Genomic DNA, 25,425 nt, shown 5'->3' on the forward strand with positions numbered 1-25,425 from the left:
TTTTGTCCAGAAAGCGGATAGGGTGAACATATGTGTGGTCCGGGAGGACCATAATGGGTCGGATACGATGTAGCAGACTGCTACTTGTGAGCTGCGTTGGCATTTCATCGAAGAGGAGGGGATGATGCAGTAAAATAGAGATAAGTATTTCCCTTAGTTATGAAAACCAAGGTTATCAATCCAGTAGGAGAATCACGCAACAACTTGTTAGCAAGACGTGCACACAAAGTAACAATTCCTCGCACCCAACGCGAACAAGGAGTTGTCAATCCCTTGGCGGTTAATTGAAGATTAAATTGTATGGTGATAGATAGATAGATCGAACAAAAATACAAAATAAAATTTATAAACTAAAATTACAGCAAGGTATTTTTAGGATTTTTAATATATGATAAAGGTAGACCCGGGGGCCATAGTTTTCACTAGAGGCTTCTCTCTTGAAAATAACATACGGTGGGTAAATAAATTACTGTTGGGCAATTGATAGAAAAACAAATAATCATGCCGATATCCAAGGCAATGATCATGTATATAGGCTTCACGTCCGAGACAAGTAGACCGAAATGATTCTGTATCTACTACTATTAATCCACACATCGATCGCTATCCACCCTGCATCTAGAGTATTAAGTTCATAAAGAACGGATTAACGCCTTAAGCAAGATGACATGATGTAGACAAAGTAAACTCATGCATGAATAAATCCCATCATTTTATCCTTAATAACAACGATACAATACGTGTCATGTCCCCTACTGTCACTGGGATTAAGCACCGCAAGATCGAACCCATTACAAAGCACCTCTCTTATTGCAAGGTAAATCAATCTAGCTGGCCAAATCAAATCAACTGATTGGAGAGAAATACAAAGCTATAACAATCATGCATAATAGAGTTCATAGAAAATTCAAATAACATTCATGGATAATCTGATCATAAACTCACAATTCATCGGATCCCAACAAACACACTGCAAAAAATGATTACATCGGATAGACTCCAATAACATCGAGGAGAACATTGTATTGAAGATCAAATAAAGAGAAGAAGTCATCTAGCTACTACTATGGACCCGTAGTGTGAGAACCCGGAATTAACTTCCAGACCCTCCTGTGTACATTTTTCAACCCCATGATCATTGTTGATAACACAGTGAAATGATATCATTTTACAATGCATAAAAGGTATTACAATATTAAATATATCTTTCCACAAAGCTTACCTAGATAAATGTCTCATGACACTTATTACATTAAGAAAAATAGCGGAAAAGTACAATGCGTAGAGACTCCATCTCAGCCATAGGCAGTCGATGTAGTCCACGTGACCTCACTCCTACGGATCGCCATAGTAGTCGTAGTCATCACCTTCATCTTCATGCAACTCTGTTGTCAACAAAATTATTGCCATGAGTACATTAGGTACTCAACATGCCTCCCACGGGGAAGGACCTAATAGCTACATGTGGCTTCAAAGGAAGGCTATATGGCTCATTTGCATAAAGCTAATTTTTTTGACAAATAAAGCAGTTGGATAAAAGTAGTTTTAGATGAAAACATGTTTTATCTCCAGAATAACTTTCATCAAGTGAGGATCCTCGATCAACTCACACTCTTCATAGGTTCCAAGAATAGGGACAAAGAGGGAATAAGCAAGACAGGTCCTGTACGTCAAGAAAGATTTATGTGTAGCCCTTGACCGTGGACACAGCTATTCGAATAGTTTTACACTCTGCAGAGGTCGTACACTTTACCCACACGACACAATCCCGACTTGTTGCCACCAGTGGCCGCTGGTATAGTACTCCATTTGGTGTACCGGCAGGGGGATTGTGACGAGGTCTTTGGACTAAATCCCCCAAAGATGTGACATGCCCACCGGGTCTGGCGCACGGAACTGAGAGTATGTCCTCAAACCGGTCCCCCCATCTGTGCCGAGGACACTCCTCGCAAGGCAGCTATCCCATCTGCGGTACGGCGACATCGACACCTAAGGCTGACTAGCTTACTTGACCAAGCCAGTGCCCATATAGCATGTGGCTGTACTGTTATCACAATCTTCAAATCCAAGACTTATTAGACCTTAAGCGGCACAGACGACTGATTGCCCCCTTCAACCTGTGAAGGGCAGCCAATCGCTCCTTCAATCCTTGATTCAGCTATCGCCCGCGCCAGTATACAGATGGTAAGTTTCACCCAGAGTAGAAGAGAGTAGAGGATATCAATAAGGCCATCTGGCCTAGCTCAGCGGTAAGTTTCAATTGTCAATGACTCAGATGTCATTCAACAAAGCACCTATAGGGTAATAAGCATGGCTAAGCATTTCTACTCTACAAGAATACTATAATTCTACTCAGGTGTCAAATGAATAGGCAACAAGTGGATCAAGGTAATGTGTCAATCGACACGCTAGCTACGAGAATTAAAATAGCATGCATATAATAACCATAAAACACAATGCAATTTTGTAAACATAGGATAAGTATGATCAAAGAAGGAGGCATGCCTTCGTTGTTGAGTCCTTCTTCAGTAACCTGTTCTATCCATGTCCAACATCGATATCGTCACTCCCTACTCGTCGGAACGACAGCAAAAGACAAACAATAAATACCAAAGCAAAAGTAAATCCAAATAACATCCAAAACAATTTAAAATTGGATGGACAACAAGATATTGATCAAGATGGAGACTTTGAAATGAGGTTGATTAGGATGTAAGAGAAAGGATTCATTGAAGTGACATGGTTGAGGTTGACACAGCTAAGAAATACTTGGCGATCAAGACTAAGGTTCCAATACGAATATGCAATTAAACACTAGTAGTGCCCACTACACATCTCGACAAACTATATAGGAAACTACTATCTAACAAAACCAATGGCATCAACACACATGAAAAGGAACCATCCTATGCATTTAACCACACAATTACAACATGACATGATGAAGGTAAAAGTCAAATAAATATTTAGACAGAACCTAAATATTTATAATGGTCAATAGCAGACAAACATATGCATCAACTATATAATAATTCCAAACGAACAAACATTACAAACCATACTAGTTAAGCAATCAAATATCATTCAACAACATGAGTTGAAATGATCTAGGTCTAGCCCAAAAAAACCATTAAAATGGAATAGGGTCAACTCCATTATATCAAACCAATTCATTTGTCAAACAATTAACAAGAAACTATACAACACATGGAACAAATGGATGCACAACTATCCTAGGCATGATATGATTAAGAGTAACAATCAACCAAGAATAAATATTTGGATGAATCCAAATACTTATAATGGTTAACAACAATCAAAGACTAAACATAAATCATAAAAAACTATTAGCAATAATTTATATAAAAGAAGACAAACCAATACTAATTAAGGTAGAAACTAATTTAACAACTTAATAATAACACATATCTCACATAATACATGTGAGTATAGATTCACTAATGTCTAAGAAAATAACACAAGCATGACACATATGAGTGATAATGATAAGATATTAAACTAGAATATGGTCTTACTACTAAAGAACAACTAACACTCAAGTAACCACTAGAAATAAGATTGCCACTTCATGCTTACATAACAGATCAAACTATGCACACTAAGCATATGAGGAAGATACAACTCACTAACATGAAAGGTAAATTGTCTTAAGCATGTGCTAAACTATCGCAACAAGACCCAACACTCCTGAGGCTACCATAAGGCCAAAGTGATCATCCATAAGAACGCACAAGAGACTAAGTACTCAATTATAGCACATAGACAAAACAAGACATGAAAGATCACTTGCATGAGTGACAACTGACATATAACAATGCAACAACTAGATAAAGTAGATATGAAGAAGTGGAGGCATACAACAATGTAATAGTGAGGTAGACTAGATATAATGCTAAGCATGGATGATCATGACACAAGATGCCAAACTATGCTACCAGTAGAATACAACTTAATGACTATGACATAACTTAGTTGATATCAACTAACATGACTATCAAGAATGGCATTAGCTCGCAACAGTATCATGTTAGTTGTGACTTATAAGAAAAAGGGAAAAACATACTAAGCAAGTACACATCTAGGTCATGGCATCAATCACATCAAGCGATGTGCTAAACTAGCATGAATAACATGAAGACATGTATTTCTATCTAGTACAACCTAGACTTTCTAATACATAAATGGACAACCTAGGCATCATACAACAGACGGGTCGTTACACACATTTATGCAATCTATTTAACAATCCCAACAACATGGCATGACAAGCAAAAATATTTAAACATCTATCTTAGACAAAGCATGATTTAAAACCAACATGTGACATGGATGAAAAATGAATAAGTAAACCATATATATGATTTCGCCATGCTAAATAATATTAAATAGTCAAGACATGAGGTGTTTCATGACTAGATGGATAAGTAAATGAACACCTAGAACAAATCTAAAGAATTATAAGCACGATGAATATTCACCACAATGATGTACACGCTCTCCGTGAAACAATAAAGAATACCAATCATTACTAAAATAATAATAATAAGATTACACTAACAATGATCCAAATCTAATTAAAATAATAACACCAAACAAGCATGTAAGAACATTAATAATCTATTACAACAATCAACTCCTACACATGGTAAGAATTTGCAAAGACTTGTACAGAGACATGTCATAGGACTACACACACCAAAGAAAAATGTCACATGGGACAACCAGTTCAACAATTATCAAATAACTATAATCGGTAAATAAATCCAGCAAGTGACATGACACATCAAAATTACGAGGCGAATAGATACCATGCACTCCTAAGCATACCAAGAACATAAGGAAATAACAATATATTAACAGAAGTTCACTGATGAATCCTACACATAACCATGCAACACTATTTTAAAACTATTGTTTTAATCAACAAGAGCGGCTAGATAAAATCTATATTAAATCTTGATTGACTAAACAAGTAATCTAGTAAATCAATTGAAACTCTTACGATTAAGAAATATTTAGGAGCGACTCCTAGGTATAAGTTACACAAGTGAAAATTCGAAAGTGAAAGAAACATGCACGTAGTGTAATTCCCATTTTACTAGAATAATGTCTAACAAGATATATACGCAAAATCAAAAACCACAAACGTGTTCCTCTAACCACTTAACATGTTTCATCCATTGGGATCAAGATCAAACGATAAACAAAAACGATGGAAATATGCCTATAATATTTGGTTCATGCGACGAATAGCATCGGCGCGCCCAACAACAAAAATAGAAGGAACTAAGATGTATAGGAGATAACACGAGTGATGTTTGGAAGGTGTGCAATAGGAATTGGAAAGTGGTTCACCGAGTTCGACGGAACGGTGCGATGAACTTGACGAACAGTGTATAAGTACTTGCAAAATTCTCCGCGTATGCTCGACGGAACACGTTGTTTCTTCTCTGAATGGAGCTGCGGCATGGAGCAGAATATTTTGGCGCAAGGACTCGAACATGGATCGCCTAAATCATCGGGATAGAGCACCGGCGTCCATGGAGCTGCTGTAGTTCAAGGAGAGTTCTTCAAAGAATTAGGAACAGATAGGGAGGGGTTGCTAGGGGATTGGAAGAGGAGGTGGAGGCGCACATGTAGGTACTCACAAATTTGGAAACGGTGAAGAACTAAACAATTTAGACCAGGGAATGTTTCTCCTGTAGGTTTCCTTTTCCTCTTGTTTGTGTGCATGTAGGTGTGCGTGGGTGGAGAAAGAGGTTTCCTTTTCCTCTTGTTTGTGTGCATGTAGGTGTGCGTGGGTGGAGAAAGAGATGAAGCGCTTGAGGCACGGCTTTGGGAGATGAAGTGGAGAGAAATAGGCACAAGGAGGAGTCAAAGAGATGGAATTAAAGGAGAAGGGCAGGAGGCAGCATTCATGCGTGGACGTTTCACTTCCTGTGATGTGAGAACATACACATGAAGGATAGAGAAGGGTTTCCAACATGGCTGTACGTTTCCTCTTCCGTGCACCTTTTCTCTTTTCTTCTCTGTACTTGTGTGCACGTGTGTGTATGGACATGAAGCGCTCCAATGGTGTGGCTCTACGAGACGGGCCTATTTGGACAAAGCCCCTGGGAGGAGGATGAGAGTAGGGAAACAGAAGAAAAGAAATACAATAGATGGGCTAAGCCCATTTGACTTGAGAAAGGAAAAGTAAAATAGTGGGCTGAACTCAGGAAAGAGAAAAAGATGTTGGTTCGAGTAAATTATGTACATAGTTTGATAGAATGAAAATAAATTGATTTCCTCTCCGAAAAAATCTAGAAAAGGAATAGAAGCTCGGACAAAAATCAAACGAATTTCAAAAGATCAAAGAAAATTCAAAGGTGCATATCTTAATATGCCGAAGAAGAGCTGATTACAAGAAAAGAACAATACACCAATTTTAATTAGGTTCACATTAGTTCAAATTAAATACTTCAAATTATAAAAGTCCAATTTAAGCTTCGTAACCAAATAAAACAAACGAAATTTTCTCGCGCTAATTTTTGGAAAACTTTTTCTTAAACATTCTGAGAATCGGGATGTTACAGATCTACCCCCCTTAAAAGAAATCTCGTCCCCGAGATTTGGGCTGACTAAAGAGAATGGGTTTGCATTAGCTTCGTCATCGACATAGTTCTTCTCGAAAACTTGTGGAATCATTGCTCATTCTGAACTTGGTGATAGGTGGCTTTGGGTCTTCATTGGAGATACTTCTCTTGTCATAATTCTTCTAGGTTTCAAGACTTGTAAACAATCCTTCGATCTTGGCAATGGTAATCTGATAGCTTCTGTAACTGGTTGAACATTCTTCAGCTTGTCCTTCCATAGGTGAAGCATTGGTCCGGCTAGACTAATTGATCTTGAAGTTTGAACGTTATGGTAGGTGTAGTGAAGGTCTTCAATCTTCGTCTTCCTTGTGAATGAAGGTGTTCAAATCTTCAATCTTGACACAATCATTGTCTACTACCCCCCTTAAAAGACGTTTTCCATAGGGTTCACTTTCATAATAGATCTCTAAGTGGGTTGTTGCAACTTTGTTCATCTCAAGGTGACCTCTAGGGTTTATAGAGAAGAGGGAGAGAGCGTGAGAGGAGTAAAAGAATCCTAAACAAGGCAGAGATACCCCAAAAGATTCCAAAAAAGATAACAGTGAGATAGCCAAGAAGATATCCAAATAAAACTCAAAAGCAACTCATTTTGGCAAATAGGGTTTTAGTATGACTGCATAGGAAAACACCAAAAATATGCAGACAATACTCACACAAGAAAGGTTTTGCATCTACAAGATACGAACTCTATCACTACAAGGGTGTTAACCAACCTAATCCTATATGGCAGGTCACAATAAATCTTGGGGAAAATCTTCAACGTTGATGATTGCAGCATGATCGATGGTCGTTGCCTTCTTGAGGTCTCGAACTGTCTTCTCTTGGAAAATGTTGCTACTTAGAGCTTTAGGGTTTGAAGTTTGAAGTTCTTGGCAAGTCTTGAGAAACTTCTGACTTTTTAGCACCATGGGCAGGGAAAGGGTTTCACATACTATAAAGAAGAAGGTAGAGAAGTAGAGTTACACTTTATTTGAATAAGATAACTCAAGAAGAGCAATAGGGGAGAACAAGATTACGAGAATATTTTCTTTGAAAATAATTTTCTTTAATAAATAGTTCCTAAGGCTTTCCATTTCTAACTAAGGTCACGCGCCTAGGTCGACATCGGCTCTGATACCACTTCTGTGAGAACCCGGAATTAACTTCCAGACCCTCCTGTGTATATTTGTCAACCCCAGGATCATTGTTGAAAACATAGTGAAATGATATCATTGCACAATGCATAAAAGGTATTACAATATTAAATATATCTTTCCACAAAGCATACCAAGATAAATGTCTCATGACACTTATTACATTAAGAAAAACAGCGGAAAAGTACAATGCATAGAGACTCCATCTCAGCCATAGGCAGTCGATGTAGTCCACGTGACCTCACTCCTACGGATCGCCATAGTAGTCGTAGTCATCACCTTCATCTTCATGCAACTCTGTTGTCAACAAAATTATTGCCATGAGTACATTACGTACTCAACATGCCTCCCACGGGGAAGGACCTAATAGCTACATGTGGCTTCAAAGGAAGGCTATATGGCTCATTTGCATAAAGCTATTTTTTGACAAATAAAGCAGTTGGATAAAAGTAGTTTTAGATCAAAACATGTTTTATCTCGAGAATAACTTTCATCAAGTGAGGATCCTCGATCAACTCACACTCTTCATAGGTTCCAAGAATAGGGGCAAAGAGGGAATAAGCAAGACAGGTCCTGTACGTCAAGAAAGATTCATGTGTAGCCCTTGACCGTGGACACGACTATTCGAATATTTTACACTCTGCAGAGGTCGTACACTTTACCCACACGACACAATCTCGACTTGTTGCCACCAGTGGCCGCTGGTATAGTACTCCATTTGGTGTACCGGCAGGGGGATTGTGACGAGGTCTTTGGACTAGATCCCTCAAAGATGTGACATGCCCACCGCTGGCGCACGGAATTGAGAGTATGTCCTCAAACCGGTCCCCCCATCTGTGCCGAGAATACTCCTTGCAAGGCAGCTATCCCATCTGCGGTACAGCGACATCGACACCTAAGGCTGACTAGCTTACTTGACCAAGCCAGTGCCCATATAGCATGTGGCTGTACTGTTATCACAATCTTCAAATCCAAGACTTATTAGACCTTAAGCGGCACGGACGACTGATTGCCCCCTTCAACCTGTGAAGGGCAGCCAATCGCTCCTTCAATCCTTGATTCAGCTGTCGCCCGCGCCAGTATTCGGATGGTAAGTTTCACCCAGAGTAGAAGAGAGTAGAGGATATCAATAAGGCCATCTGGCCTAGCTCAGCGGTAAGTTTCAACTGTCAATGACTCAGATGTCATTCAACAAAGCACCTATAGGGTAATAAGCATGGCTAAGCATTTCTACTCTACAAGAATACTATAATTCTACTCAGGTGTCAAATGAATAGAAGACTAGTGGATCAAGGTAATGTGTCAATCGACATGCTAGCTACAAGAATTAAAATAGCATGCATATAATAACCATAAAACACAATGCAATTTTGTAAACATAGGATAAGTATGATCAAAAAAGGAGGCATGCCTTCGTTGTTGAGTCCTTCTTTAGTAACCTGTTCTGTCCATGTCCAACATCGATATCGTCACTCCCTACTCGTCGGAACGACAGCAAAAGACAAACAATAAATACCAAAGCAAAAGTAAATCCAAATAACATCCAAAACAATTTAAAATTGGATGGACAACAAGATATTGATCAAGATGGAGACTTTGAAATGAGGTTGATTAGGATGTAAGAGAAAGGATTCATTGAAGTGACATGGTTGAGGTTGACACAACTAAGAAATACTTGGCGATCAAGACTAACGTTCCAATACGAATATGCAATTAAACACTAGTAGTGCCCACTACACATCTCGACAAACTATATAGGAAACTACTATCTAACAAACACAATGGCATCAACACACATGAAAATGAACCATCCTATGCATTTAACCACACAATTACAACATGACATGATGAAGGTAAAAGTCAAATAAATATTTAGACAGAACCTAAATATTTATAATGGTCAATAGCAGACAAACATATGCATCAACTATATAATAATTCCAAACGAACAAACATTACAAACCATACTAGTTAAGCAATCAAACATCATTCAACAACATGAGTTGAAATGATCTAGGTCTAGCCCCAAAAAAACCATTAAAATGGAATAGGGTCAACTCCATTATATCAAATCAATTCATTTGTCAAACAATTAACAAGAAACTATACAACACATGGAACAAATGGATGCACAACTATCCTAGGCATGATATGATTAAGAGTAACAATCAACCAAGAATAAATATTTGGATGAATCCAAATACTTATAATGGTTAACAACAATCAAAGACTAAACATAAATCATAAAAACTATTAGCAATAATTTATATAAAAGAAGACAAACCAATACTAATTAAGGTAGAAACTAATTTAACAACTGAATAATAACACATATCTCACATAATACATGTGAGTATAGATTCACTAGATGTCTAAGCAAATAACACAAGCATGACACATACGAGTGATCATGATAAGATATTAAACTAGAATATGGTCTTACTACTAAAGAACAACTAATACTCAAGTAACCACTAGAAATAAGATTGCCACTTCATGCTTACATAATAGATCAAACTATGCACACTAAGCATATGAGGAAGATACAACTCACTAACATGAAAGGTAAATTGTCTTAAGCATGTGCTAAACTATCGCAACAAGACCCGACACTCCTGAGGCTACCATAAGGCCAAAGTGATCATCCATAAAAATGCACAAGAGACTAAGTACTCAATTATAGCACATAGACAAAACAAGACATGAAAGATCACTTGCATGAGTGACAACTGACATATAACAATGCAACAACTAGATAAAGTAGATATGAAGAAGTGTAGGCATACAACAATGTAATAGTGAGGTAGACTAGATATAATGCTAAGCATGGATGATCATGACACAAGATGCCAAACTATGCTACCAGTAGAATACAACTTAATGACTATGACATAACTTAGTTGATATCAACTAACATGACTATCAAGAATGGCATTAGCTCAAAACACTATCATGTTAGTTGTGACTTATAAGAAAAAGGGAAAAGCATACTAAGCAAGTACACATCTAGGTCATGGCATCAATCACATCAAGGGATGTGCTATACTAGCATGAATAACATGAAGACATGTATTTCTATCTAGTACAACCTAGACTTTCTAATACATAAATGGACAACCTAGGCATCATACAACACACGGGTCGTTACACACATTTATGCAATCTATTTAACAATCCCAACAACATGGCATGACAAGCATAAATATTTAAACATCTATCTTAGACAAAGCATGATTTAAAACCAACATGTGACATGGATGAAAAATGAATAAGTAAACCATATATATGATTTCGCCATGCTAAATAATATTAAATAGTCAAGACATGAGGTGTTTCATGACTAGATGGATAAGTAAATGAACACCTAGAACAAATCTAAAGAATTATAAGCACGATGAATATTCACCACAATGATGTACACGTTCTCCGTGAAACAATAAAGAATACCAATCATTACTAAAGTAATAATAATAAGATTACACTAACAATGATCCAAATCTAATTAAAATAATAACACCAAACAAGCATGTAAGAACATTAATAATCTATTACAACAATCAACTCCTACACATGGTAAGAATTTGCAAAGACTTGTACAGAGACATGTCATAGGACTACACACACCAAAGAAAAATGTCACATGGGACAACCAGTTCAACAATTATCAAATAACTATAATCGGTAAATAAATCCAGCAAGTGACATGACACATCAAAATTACGAGGCGAATAGATACCATGCACTCCTAAGCATACCAAGAACATAAGGAAATAACAATATATTAACAGAAGTTCACTGATGAATCCTACACATAACCATGCAACACTATTTTAAAACTATTGTTTTAATCAACAAGAGCGGCTAGATAAAATCTATATTAAATCTCGATTGACTAAACAAGTAATCTAGTAAATCAATTGAAACTCCTACGATTAAGAAATATTTAGGAGCGACTCCTGGGTATAAGTCACACAAGTGAAAATTCGAAAGTGAAAGAAACATGCACGTAGTGTAATTCCCATTTTACTAGAATAATGTCTAACAAGATATATACGCAAAATCAAAAACCACAAACGTGTTCCTCTAACCACTTAACATGTTTCATCCATTGGGATTAAGATCAAACGATAAACAAAAACGATGGAAATATGCCTATAATATTTGGTTCATGCGATGGATAGCATCGGCGCGCCCAACAACAAAAATAGAAGGAACTAAGATGTATAGGAGATAACACGAGTGATGTTTGGAAGGTGTGCAATAGGAATTGGAAAGTGGTTCACCGAGTTGGGCGGAACGGTGCGATGAACTTGACGAACAGTGTATACGTACTTGCAAAATTCTCCGCGTATGCTCGACGGAACACGTTGTTTCTTCTTTGAATGGAGCTGCGGCATGGAGCAGAATATTTTGGCGCAAGGACTCGAACATGGATCGCCTAAATCATCAAGATAGAGCACCGGCGTCCATGGAGCTGCTGTAGTTCAAGGAGAGTGTTAGACTGTATTTACATGTGTATATTGTAACGTTGTATACCACCTCATTATATATATATATATGTGATAGGCCACCCCTAGAGGGTTGTGCCGGTTCCCCCCAAAGCCTATTGTCTTACATGGTATCACGCTAGGTTACGTCCGCTTCCGCCTAAAAACCCTAAACCGCCGCCGCCGCCGCCGCCGCCACCGCCGCCGCCGCCGCGCCCGCCGCCGCCGTCGCCCGATTGCTATGACGTCCGCCGCTGCGTCCGGCTCCACCGCCACCGGTTTTCTGCCGGCCTCCCTCGCGGCACTTCTCTCGAGGCCGCTGGATGCCGCCTCCCTTCAGGCGCCGATCGGGACACGGAGCGTCGACTCCCTCTTCGCGCTCCCGCCGGCTGCTACGTCGCCCGGGCAGGCGCTTGTGGCCCACACCACCACCGCCCCGTCAACCGCGGCTGTCGCGCCCTCGGCCACTGCGCCGCTGGTGGCGGAGGACGTCGCGCTGGCAGGCTTCGCGGCGTCAACCGCGGCCATCGCGCCCTCTGTCACCGCGCCGGCTGCCCCTCCGACTGTCTCCACGGTGTTCTCACCTCAGCCAGTCTCCTCGATGGGATCGCAGCCGCCGCCGCCGTTTCACTTCGGCCATCTCATCACCATCAAGTTGTCGTCGGACAATTACATCTTCTGGCGCGCGCAGGTTCTTCCGCTTCTTGGGAGTCACTACCTGCTTGGCTATGTCGACGGCTCTCTCCCTTGCCCTCCTGCGCTGGTTGACAGCGTGCATGGTCCGGTCTATAATCCGGCTCACCGTGTCTGGACAGGGCAGGATCAGGCGAACCTCTCCTCCATCCAGGGGTCGCTCTCTCCGGCCGTTGCTGGGCTTGTTGTCTTCGCCAAGACGTCCCACGAGGCATGGACTATTCTTGAGCGCTCGTTTGCGGCACAGTCACAGGCTCGTGTATCTGGGCTCCATCGCCAACTTGGGGAGTGTCAGAAGCTTGACTCCACCGCCACTGAGTTCTACAACAAAGTCAAGAGTCTCACCGACACGCTGGCCTCCATTGGACAGCCCCTCACCGACTCCGAGTTCAACTCGTTTATTGTCAATGGTCTTGATGAGGAGTATGACGCCCTAGTCGAGATCATCAATGAGAGGGGCAACCCCACGCCCATGCCAGCACACGAGGTTTTTTCACGCCTCCTGCTTACTGAGCAACGAGTCGAGACGCGCCGATCCAGGGGCAATGGGGCCCTCTCGGCAAACGCCGCCACCAAGGGTGGTCACTCCTCTTCTTCATCCAGGGCTCCTTCGGGGCAGTCACCACCACCCGCCTCGGCCCCTCCTCCTACTGCGACGCTACCAGGGGCTGGCGGTCCACGTGTGTGCCAGCTTTCTGGTCGCGATGGGCACTGGGCCTCGAAGTGTCACAAGCGCTTCCAGCGGGGTTTTCTTGGTCTCGGCAATGACAGGAAGGATACACGCAACTTTGCTCGTCAGGTCGCCATGGCTGATCGTCCGCCGCCGCAGAAGCCACAGGGACACACTCAGTCCTACTCCATTGATCCCCACTGGTATATGGACTCTGGGGCGACAGAGCACCTGACCAGTGAGATGAGGAAGCTTCACACTCGTGAACCCTACCATGGCTCCGACAAGATCCACACCGCCAATGGAGCAGGTATGCACATCTCTCATATTGGTCAAGCATCACTTCTCACTAGACATGCCAATAGGAGTCTTCAACTTCGCAATGTTCTTCAAGTTCCATCTGTGACACGTAATCTTCTTTCAGTTCCTAAACTCACTTGTGATAATAATGTGCTTTGTGAATTTCATCCTTTTGATCTTTTTATTAAGGATCGGGGCACGAGGGACATTCTTCTTAGTGGGCGGCTCTGCCAAGGTCTCTATCGTCTGGAGCATCCTGGCGTCGCTCGCGTCTTCAGTGGAGTTCGGGTATCTCCGTCACAGTGGCATGCTCGTCTTGGTCACCCGGCCACACCTATTGTCCGGCATGTTTTGCGTCGTCATGAGCTTCCTAGTGTGTCTAGTAATAAAGATGTAGCAGTGTGTGATGCTTGTCAGCAGGGGAAGAGTCATCAACTTCCTTTTTTGGAGTCCAGTCGTGAGGTGAAACATCCTTTAGAACTTGTGTTTTCAGATGTATGGGGTCCTGCTCAGACTTCTGTTAGTGGTCATAATTACTATATCAGTTTTGTTGATGCTTACAGCCGCTTTACCTGGCTTTATCTTATCAAACGTAAATCTGATGTGTTTGACATTTTTGTTCAGTTCCAAAAACATGTTGAACGCCTTCTCAAGCACAAAATTGTTCATGTTCAGTCGGACTGGGGTGGCGAGTATCGCAACCTCAACTCCTTCTTTCAGTCGCTTGGGATCACTCACCATTTAGCATGTCCACATACACATGAGCAGAATGGTTCAGTAGAACGTAAGCATCGTCACATTGTTGAAGCTGGTCTGACTCTTTTGGCCCATGCATCTGTTCCGTTTCGTTTTTGGAGTGATGCTTTCACCACTGCATGTTTTCTCATCAATCGTACTCCCACTCGTGTTTTGAATATGAAGACTCCCATTGAAGTTCTCCTTAATGAACAATCGGACTACACCTTTCTCAAGGTGTTTGGGTGTGCTTGCTGGCCCCATCTCCGTCCATATAACAAGCGTAAGCTTGAGTTTCGTTCCAAGAAGTGTGTTTTTCTTGGTTATAGCTCTCTTCATAAAGGATACAAATGTCTTCATGTGCCCACTAATCGTGTCTACATCTCTCGGGATGTTGTGTTTGATGAGCATGTTTTTCCCTTTGCCAAACTCCCTGTGTCCACTACCGAGCCACCTGTCATGCATTCATCCTCTATTGCTTCTGACCAATTTGATGATGTTGCATATTCTCCTCTATTGTTGCCTAACCATGGTGCAGGCACTGGTCGTGGGGCTCGTTTGGAGATTCTGGAAGTGCCATCTTCCTCTTCGTCGCCATCGCCTTCATCCTCGGCACCTTCTGTTGTGCATGAGGAGCACATGGTGCCCCTGCATGGCCTCGGTTTCCGTGCTCATGCACGGCCGATCGACGTCCTGGCCCGGTCGCCTCTGGCTTCTGGGCTGCCTTCGCCATCGTCGCGCCCTGCAACCCCGCCGACTGGGCCGGCCTCCTCGGTCCCCGTCTCGCCCAGGGCGTCGGGGCAGTCATCACCAGGCCTGGCCTCGCCCGCCCCTGCCTCGCCCAGGGTGTCTGGGCCCTTCTCACCAGGGCCGGCCTCGCCTGCTCTCGCCTCGCCAAGGTCGTCTGGGCCGGTGTCACCGGAGCTGGCCTCGCCCACTCTCGGTTCGCCCATGGCCTCTGAGCCCCTGTCGTCGGGCCAGTCTTCGCCATGCAGCCCGGAGTCGTCTGTCCCGAGCTCGCCTGAGGTGATTCCTGCATCTCCGGCGACCGTCACGTCTCCGTCACCTTCGCCTCCGCCGGCTCCTGCTGCTGCTCTACGTCCACATACGCGCAGTCGGAGTGGCATTTTTCAGCCTAAGCAACGTCACGATGGCACAGTTGCTTGGTTAGCGGCGTGCATGTCTGCTGCTCTCGCAGATCCATCCTCTGAGCCACGCACGTATCAAGCTGCTATGCGCATTCCTCATTGGAGAGAGGCCATGGAGCAGGAGTATCAAGCGCTTCTTCGCAATCAGACATGGACTCTTGTTCCTCCACAATCACGGGTAAATGTCATTGATTCCAAATGGGTTTTCAAAGTGAAGAGGCATTCTGATGGGTCCATTGAGCGCTATAAGGCTCGTCTGGTTGCTCGTGGTTTTCGACAGCGTTTTGGACTTGACTATGAAGACACCTTCAGTCCAGTGGTCAAGCCTACTACCATCAGACTTCTTCTCTCTCTGGCTGTTACTCGAGGTTGGTTTCTTCGTCAGCTTGATGTTCAAAATGCTTTTCTTCATGATGTCTTGGCGGAGGAGGTTTACATGCGCCAGCCTCCGGGTTTCTCTGATCCGGATCGCCCTGATCATCTCTGTCGTCTGTCCAAGGCAATTTATGGTCTGAAGCAGGCTCCTCGTGCTTGGCATGCTCGTCTTGCAATGGCTCTTCGTGCTCATGGTTTTGCATCATCAACTGCTGACTCCTCATTGTTTCTTCTTCAAAGGCCTGAGGTTACTATGTACTTGTTGGTCTATGTAGATGATATCATTTTGGTCAGCTCCTCTCAGTCGGCTGCTACTGCGCTTGTTCGCTCACTTGGTGCTGATTTTGCGGTCAAGGACCTTGGGAAGCTTCATTACTTTCTTGGTGTGGAGGTTACTTCTCGTGCTGCTGGCCTTGTTATGACGCAGAAGAAGTACTCTCTGGATTTGTTACAGCGAGCTGGGATGCTTAAGTGCAAACCGACGACTACACCCATGTCTACCACTGATAAGCTCAATGCTGTTGATGGTGTGCTTCTTTCTTCTTCTGATGCGACAGAGTACATGAGTATTGTTGGTGGGCTCCAGTACTTGACGATCATGCGACCAGACATTTCCTATGATGTTAACCGAGTCTGCCAGTATCTGCAGTCACCCCGTGACACTCATTGGTCTGCTGTTAAGCGGATTTTGCGCTATATTCGTTTCACGGTGGCTCATGGTTTGCATATTCGGCCGTCTGACTCTGGTTGTCTTTCAGCATATTCTGATGCAGACTGGGCTGGCAATCCGGATGACAGGCGATCCACGGGGGGTTATGCTATCTTCATTGGCTCTAACCTGATTGCCTGGAGTGCTCGGAAACAGGCTACTGTCTCGCGTAGCAGTACTGAGGCTGAGTATAAGGCTGTGGCCAATGCCACATCAGAGATCATCTGGGTACAGTCCTTGCTTCAGGAGTTAAGTATACCCCAATCACAGCCTCCTGTTCTTTGGTGTGATAACATCGGTGCTACATACCTTTCTGCAAATCCGGTATTCCATGCCCGAACGAAACACATTGAAGTTGACTATCACTTTGTGCGTGAACGTGTCTCTCAGAAGCAACTACAGATCAAGTTTATTTCTTCCAAGGATCAACTTGCTGACATCTTCACCAAGCCATTGCCTTTGCCACAGTTTGAGACTTGCAGGCGCAATCTTACCCTTCTAGATTCATTAGAAAGTGGCTAAGATTGAGGGAGGGTGTTAGACTGTATTTACATGTGTATATTGTAACGTTGTATACCACCTCATTATATATATATATGTGATAGGACACCCCTAGAGGGTTGTCCGGTTCCCCCCAAAGCCTATTGTCTTACAGAGAGTTCTTCAAAGAATTAGGAACAGATAGGGAGGGGTTGCTAGGGGATTGGAAGAGGAGGTGGAGGCGCACATGTAGGTACTCACAAATTTGGAAACGGTGAAGAACTAAACAATTTAGACCAGGGAATGTTTCGCCTGTAGGTTTCCTTTTCCTCTTGTTTGTGTGCATGTAGGTGTGCGTGGGTGGAGAAAGAGATGAAGCGCTTGAGGCACGGCTTTGGGAGATGAAGTGGAGAGAAATAGGCACAAGGAGGAGTCAAAGAGATGGAATTAAAGGAGAAGGGCAGGAGGCAGCATTCATGCGTGGACGTTTCACTTCCTGTGACGTGAGAACGTACACCTGAAGGATAGAGAAGGGGTTTCCAACATGGCTGTACGTTTCCTCTTCCGTGCACCTTTTCTCTTTTCTTCTCTGTACTTGTGTGCACGTGTATGTATGGACATGAAGCGCTCCAATGGTGTGGCTCTAAGAGACGGGCCTATTTGGACAAAGCCCATGGGAGAAGGATGAGAGTAGGGAAACAGAAGAAAAGAAATACAATAGATGGGCTAAGCCCATTTGACTTGAGAAAGGAAAAGTAAAATAGTGGGCTGAACTCAGGAAAGAGACAAAGATGTTGGTTCGAGTAAATTATGTACAGAGTTTGATAGAATGAAAATAAATTGATTTCCTCTCCGAAAAAATCTAGAAAAGGAATAGAAGCTCGGACAAAAATCAAACAAATTTCAGAAGACCAAAGAAAATTCAAAGGTGCATATTTTAATATGCCGAAGAAGAGCTGATTACAAGAAAAGAACAATACACCAATTTTAATTAGGTTCGCATTAGTTCAAATTAAATACTTCAAATTATAAAAGTCCAATTTAAGCTTCATAACCAAATAAAACAAACGAAATTTTCTCGCCCTAATTTTTGGAAAACTTTTTCTTAAACATTCTGAGAATCGGGATGTTACACGTAGGTCCGTGGTAAACTACTCCCGCATCATCGGAAGGTCAGCGAGGTTGATGTACAGCCCCTCCGTGATCGAATCCCCCTTCGGCAGAGTGTCGGAAAATGCCTCTAGATGGGATCTCAAGGGAATAGGAACTTTGCGGCGGCGGAAAAAGTAATTCGTGGACTCCTTTATTGGTTTCCCGATTTTACAAAATTTATAGAGGCGGAGTTCGGTCAAACAGAGTCATGCGCCCTACCCCCTGGGCGGGCCCTATTGCCTCGTGGGCCACCGCTTCATACGTCTCCGTCGTATCTAGTTTTCCTAATGCTTTTGCTCTTGTTTTGGACTCTAATTTACATGATTTGAATGAAAAAAAACCGGGCTGATGCTGTTTTCAACAGAATTATCATGGTGTTGTTTTTGTGTAGAAATAAAAGTTCTCGGAATGGAACGAAACTTTTTGGAGAATTATTTTACAATAAAATAAAAATATTGGAGCCAAGAACCACCGTAGGGGGTCCCTGGCTGGGCACAAGACACCATGCCCCCTCTGGCGCGCCTTGGTGGGTTGTGCCCACTTGGTGGCCCGCAGACTCTAATTCCGATGCTATAAAATTCTATTTTTGAAGAAAAAATCGAGGAAAAAGTTTTATCACGTTTTACGATACGGAGCCGCCACCACCTCGTGTTCTTCATCGGGAGGCTAGATCTGGAGCCCGTTCGGGGCTCCGGAGAGGGGGGTCTTCGATCTTCGTCATCATCAATTCCATGATGCTCCTCACTTGGAGTGAGTAATTCCTTCATAGGCTCCCTGGTCCGTGAGGAGTTGGATGAGATTCATCATGTAATCGAGTTAGTTTTGTTAGGGATTGATCCCTAGTATCCACTATGTTTTGAGATTGATGCTGTTATGACTTTGCCATGCTTAATGCTTGCCACTTTGGGCTCGAGTGTCATGATTTCAGATCTGAACCGTTTATATTTTCACCATTATATCTGTGTTCTAGATCCGATCTTGCAAGTCATATTCGCCTGTTACGTGTTATGATCCGTAAAGCCTAGTGTGACAGTAATTGGGATACTTTCCGGTGCTAATCGTAGTTTGAAGAGTTCATGTATTCACTATGTGTTAATGCTCTATTCCGGTTATATATTAGAAGGAGGCCTTAATATCCCTTAGTTTCCTTATGGACCCTGCTGCCACGGGAGGGTAGGACAAAAGATGGCATGCAAGTTCTTTTCATAAACACGTATGACTATTTACGGAATACATGCCTACATTACATTTATGAACTGGAGCTAGTTTTGCATCACCCTTGGTTATGACTGTTATATGATGAATATCATCCAACGAATTCACCGATCCAATGCCTACGGATTTTCCACATATTGTTCTTGATAAGTTACTACTACTGTTGTTACTATTACACTTGCTACAAAATCATTGCTATCACTGTTACCATTACTACTGTTGTTGCCACTGCTATCAAAACTATCATATTACCGTGCTACTGATCACTTTGCTTTAGATATTTAATCTCCAGGTGTGGTTGAATTGACAACTCAACTACTAATTCTTACAAATATTCTTTGGCTCCCCTTGTGTCGAATCTATAAATTTGGGTTGAATACTCTATCCTCAAAAACTATTGTGATCCCCTATACTTGTGGGTTATCAAGACTTTTTTGGCACCGTTGTCGGGGAGCATAACTATATTTGTTGAGTCACTTGGGATTATTATCTATTTATCACTATGAAGAATCTGAAGGATACCAAGACTAATATTTTCTCTCTCTAAGACGAGGGGAGGTAAGGAACTGCCATCTAGCTCTGGACTTGATTCACCTTCTATTTTGAGTAAACTTGCAAGTTGCAACACCACCACATGCCATTAATCCTGATATGTCACAAGCTATTAATGATGCTACTTCTGCTATGAATGATACTCATGATGATGCTAGTACCTTGCTTGATGATAATGTGCCACTAGGTGAATTTCTTGATGAACAACTTGCTAGAGCCAAAGATATTGAAAATGCTGAAACTAATGGAATTATTGAAACTGGTGAAGTACTTGAAACTAAAAATCTTGAAACACCCATTAGACCTAGCTCTCCTAGATATGAAATGGCTAAGGTACCTGAAGGTTATGTTATGGATGAGGAGACAGTTAGAGACTTTCTTGCTTGCAATGATGGAGATGATCTTAAGAAATTATTATGCAAACTGAAAGAAAAATCTTTAACCTTTGCAGTAGCAAATCTGACCATGTCTTCCAGGCATGTGCTTTCAAACATCCGGTGGTACTCATCGCATGAATTTGCAGTTGTGCCATATGCAAGCATCCTCATAGCATCCGTGAACTTCTGATAACCAAAGAAACTAATGTTTCTAACATCCTTCTTCAGTTTGCAGTAATCATCATAGGCCCTGAAACTTCGGTAGATGTGTTCAAACCATGGTCTTCTCTTTCAATGAGAATACGATGAAGTTGGTGATCTACATTGGAATAATCCAGACCCCGTCTCGCGGGATGTTCAACCATGCTTTGCTCTCTCGTCCAACCTTAATCATTCATGAAGATTAAGCAAAGTCTCACTTATGAATGACAATATCACGATGACATTTGTCCTTCATATTTATTAGTTAATTATCGACTACTTAAAATTCTAAACATGGAAATACACTACACAACAAAGTTTGATTTACTTTGAGGACTTGTTGTTTGTTAACATCTCCTAGTGGGAATGTACTAGTTTTAAAAATAGTAATCGTACCCCTGACCGTGCATTGTTCTACTTGAAAGTACCTCCTTTTATGTCATTTTTTTTCAATAAAGGTTGAATTTTATTGACTAAAAAAAGAGCATCAAGACGATACAAACATAGAGAGCACACACCTCGGCCTCTGCATTGGCAGGTGTCACACAGTCAAACCAACACACACACATAGAAACTCATCGCCAAATAACAAAGTAATATAAGACCAACCAAAGCTATGCGTAGGCGAGAAAAAATACCCGAAGAGATCAGATCCATGATCGGCAAACTACAGCATTGACCTTCTTTTATGTCATGGTGTACATTATTCAAGATGTTGATGAAGTCTTTAAGATGCACTGGTTCAACCCAAAACTTGCACTCTACCATTACTTTCACCACGACCGCTAGGCATTAGACTTATGTGTATTTTTGTGCACACCAGCAGATGGGCGTTGAACTAACTTTCTGAAGCATTGGATGCATTCTTGAAATAGCGTCCACACCTCGTTGGTAGTTGTTGAAAGGAATTCCCTTCATTTTTTCAAATACGCATAAGCATGTGTATTATATATTGATAAAAGATTGTTGTAGTGGTGCGCTTGTCCTATAGGGTTTTAGCACGACAACTTCCCGACTGTCTACTACAATAAGTTTTATCTGGCTCCAGGGAGGGAGTGGCGATGACGGTGGTGCGCCTTTGGCTCGCTTCAGTGCTTGTAGTCGTCGCTAGATGGTCTACGGATTTGAATGTAATTATTATTATTTCTGTATTCATTGTACTATCATGATTGATGATGAACAGATTGAAAGTTTTCCCCTAAAAATATATATTGATAGAAGAATCGGTGAAGAGATGATGTCTACTACACAACCTTCTTCTTGTAGACGTTGTTGGGCCTCCAAGTGCAGAGGTTTGTAGGACAGTAGCAAATTTCCCTCAAGTGGATGACCTAAGGTTTATCAATCCGTAGGAGGCGTAGGATGAAGATGGTCTCTCTCAAGCAACCCTGCAACCAAATAACAAAGAGTCTCTTGTGTCCCCAACACACCCAATACAATGGTAAATTGTATAGGTGCACTAGTTCGACGAAGAGATGGTGAAACAAGTGGTATATGGATAGTAGATAAAGGTATTTGTAATCTAAAATAATAAAAACAGCAAGGTAGCAAGTGATAAAAGTGAACGTAAACGGTATTGCAATGTGTTGAAACAAGGCCTAGGGTTCATACTTTCACTAGTGTAAGTTCCCTCAACGATACTAACATAATTGGATCACATAACTATCCCTCAACATGCAACAAAGAGTCACTCCAAAGTCACTAATAGTGGAGAACGGACGAAGAGATTATGGTAGGGTACGAAACCACCTCAAAGTTATTCTTTCCAATCAATCAGTTGGGCTATTCCCAGAAGTGTCACAAACAGCCCTAGAGTTCGTACTAGAATAACACCTTAAGACACAAATCAGCCAAAACCCTAATGTCACCTAGATACTCCAATGTCACCTCAAGTATCCGTGGGTATGATTATACGATATGCATCACACAATCTCAGATTTATCTATTCAACCAACACAAAGGACCTCAAAGAGTGCCCCAAAGTTTCTACCGGAGAATCACGACGAAAACGTGTGCCAACCCCTATGCATAGGTTCCCAAGGTCACGGAACCCGCAAGTTGATCACCAAAACATACATCAAGTGGATCATAGAATACCCCGTTGTCACCACAGGTATCCCAAGCAAGACATACATGAAGTGTTCTCAAATCTTTAAAGACTCAATCCGATAAGATAACTCCAAAGGGGAAACTCAATTCATTACAAGAGAGTAGAGGGGGGAAGAAACATCATAGGATCCAAATATAATAGCAAAGCTCGCGATGCATCAAGATCGTATCATCTCAAGAACACGAGAGAGAGAGATCAAACACATAGCTACTAGTACATACCCTCAGCCCCGAGGGAGAACTACTCCCTCCTCGTCATGGAGAGCACCGGGATGATGAAGATGGCCACCGGAGAAGGATTCCCCCTCCGGCAGGGTGCCGGAACGGGTCTAGATTGGCTTTCGATGGCTACGGAGGCTTCTGGCGGCGGAACTCCTGATCTATTGTGCTCTCGGATGTTTTTAGGGTATATGGAGATATATATAGGCGGAAGAAGTACGTCAGGGGGGCCATGAGGGGCCCACGAGGGTGGAGGGTGCGCCCAGGGGGTGGGCGCGCCCCCTGCCTTGTGACCTCCTCGCAGATCCCCCGACGTGCACTCCAAGTCTTCTGGGCTTCTTTCCTTCCAAAAATGAGTTCCGTGAAGTTTCAGGTCAATTGGACTCTGTTTGATTTTCCTTTTCTTCGAACCCCTAAAACAAGGTAAAAACAGAATCTGGCACTGGGCTCTGGGTTAATAGGTTAGTCCCAAAAATGATATAAAAGTGTATAATAAGGCCCATAAACATTCAAAAATGTAGATAATATAGCATGGAGCAATCAAAAATTATAGATACGTTGGAGACGTATCAAGAGACCCACCAATGGCTTGGATACAATGTCAAAAGACAAAAACACCATGCTAATCCCTAGAACTAGAACCACACCTGCTACAATCAAGAATGGAAGAACTCGCCTTGCCCAAAGTCCAGCCAAGAAGGCAAAGAAGACGAGGCACAAAGCAAACATGTCGCACCACTACCGTTGCATGCCACGTCCAAAACAAAGCGACGACTACAGAGCTGACTGGATCAACATACCTCCGACCACATTAGCGCCTAGAGGATTCAGCAAGTGGGTGGCAGGATCTAGCTGGACCTGAAGAAAAAGACGTGTAGGGTGCACCAGCGATGGCATACATAGCGCCCTGGAGGCCCATGTCCTGAGAGGCAACCTACACCAAAAATGAGAGGCCCCAAAGTCCAGCTCCAAGAACTCCAGCTCCTACCTCTTGAACACTGTGTTGGTTTTCCCTTAAAGAGGAAAGGGTGATGCAGCAAAGTAGCGTAAGTATTTCCCTCAGTTTTTGAGAACCAAGGTATCAATCCAGTAGGAGGCTACGCGCGAGTCCCTCGCACCTACACAAAACAAATAAATCCTCACAACCAACGCGATAAGGGGTTGTCAATCCCTGCATGGTCACTTACGAGAGTGAGATCTGATAGATATGATAAGATAATATTTTTGGTATTTTTATGATAAAGATGCAAAGTAAAATAAAAGGCAATGAAAATAACTAAGTGTTGGAAGATTAGTATGATGGAAGATAGACCCGGGGGCCATAGGTTTCACTAGTGGCTTCTCTCAAGAGCATAAGTATTTTACGGTGAGTTAACAAATTACTGTTGAGCAATTGACCGAATTGAGCATAGTTATGAGAATATCTAGGTATGATCATGTATATAGGCATCACGTCCGAGACAAGTAGACCGATTCCTGCCTGCATCTACTACTATTACTCCACACATCGACCGCTATCCAGCATGCATCTAGAGTATTAAGTTCATAAGAACAGAGTAACGCTTTAAGCAAGATGACATGATGTAGAGGGATAAATTCATGTATTATGATAAAAACCCCATCTTGTTATCCTCGATGGCAACGATACAATACGTGCCTTGCTACCCCTACTGTCACTGGGAAAGGACACCGCAAGATTGAACCCAAAACTAAGCACTTCTCTCATTGCAAGAAAGATCAATCTAGTAGGCCAAACCAAACTGATAATTCGAAGAGACTTGCAAAGATAACCAATCATACATAAAAGAATTCAGAAGATCCAAATATTGTTCATAGATAAACTTGATCATAAACCCACAATTCATCGGTCTCAACAAACACACCGCAAAATAAGATTACATCGAATAGATCTCCACGAGAGAGGGGGAGAACATTGTATTGAGATCCAAAAAGAGAGAAGAAGCCATCTAGCTAATAACTATGGACCCGAAGGTCTGAGGTAAACTACTCACACATCATCGGAGAGGCTATGGTGTTGATGTAGAAGCCCTCCGTGATCGATGCCCCCTCCGGTGGAGCTCCGGAACAGGCCCCAAGATGGGATCTCGTGGATACAGAAAGTTACGGCGGTGGAATTAGGTTTTTGGCTCCGTCTTTGATCGTTTGGGGGTACGTAGGTATAAATAGGAGGAAGGAGTACGTCGGTGGAGCAAC

General features: G+C 42.3%; 2 long non-coding RNA genes across 3 annotated transcripts; both read right to left on the reverse strand.

The window, feature by feature from the left end:
• Positions 1 to 2,143: 2,143 nt before the first annotated feature.
• LOC119319492 lies at positions 2,144 to 5,863 on the reverse strand. Of its 2 annotated transcripts, none has more exons than XR_005154497.1 (3): positions 5,670 to 5,863; positions 5,426 to 5,570; positions 2,144 to 2,570 (listed from the first exon to the last, which is right to left on the reverse strand). It is a non-coding gene; the product is annotated as an uncharacterized LOC119319492 (long non-coding RNA). The 2 variants fall into 2 exon arrangements; XR_005154498.1 differs by having other exon boundaries at positions 5,377 to 5,570.
• A 2,954-nt stretch (positions 5,864 to 8,817) lies between these two features.
• On the reverse strand, positions 8,818 to 17,770 carry LOC119314658. The gene is made up of 3 exons (XR_005152403.1): positions 17,648 to 17,770; positions 12,122 to 12,266; positions 8,818 to 9,265 (listed from the first exon to the last, which is right to left on the reverse strand). It is a non-coding gene; the product is annotated as an uncharacterized LOC119314658 (long non-coding RNA).
• Positions 17,771 to 25,425: the final 7,655 nt, after the last annotated feature.

The sequence above is a fragment of the Triticum dicoccoides genome, chromosome 6A (assembly GCF_002162155.2).
Source record: "Triticum dicoccoides isolate Atlit2015 ecotype Zavitan chromosome 6A, WEW_v2.0, whole genome shotgun sequence".
Lineage (NCBI taxonomy): Eukaryota > Viridiplantae > Streptophyta > Magnoliopsida > Poales > Poaceae > Triticum > Triticum dicoccoides.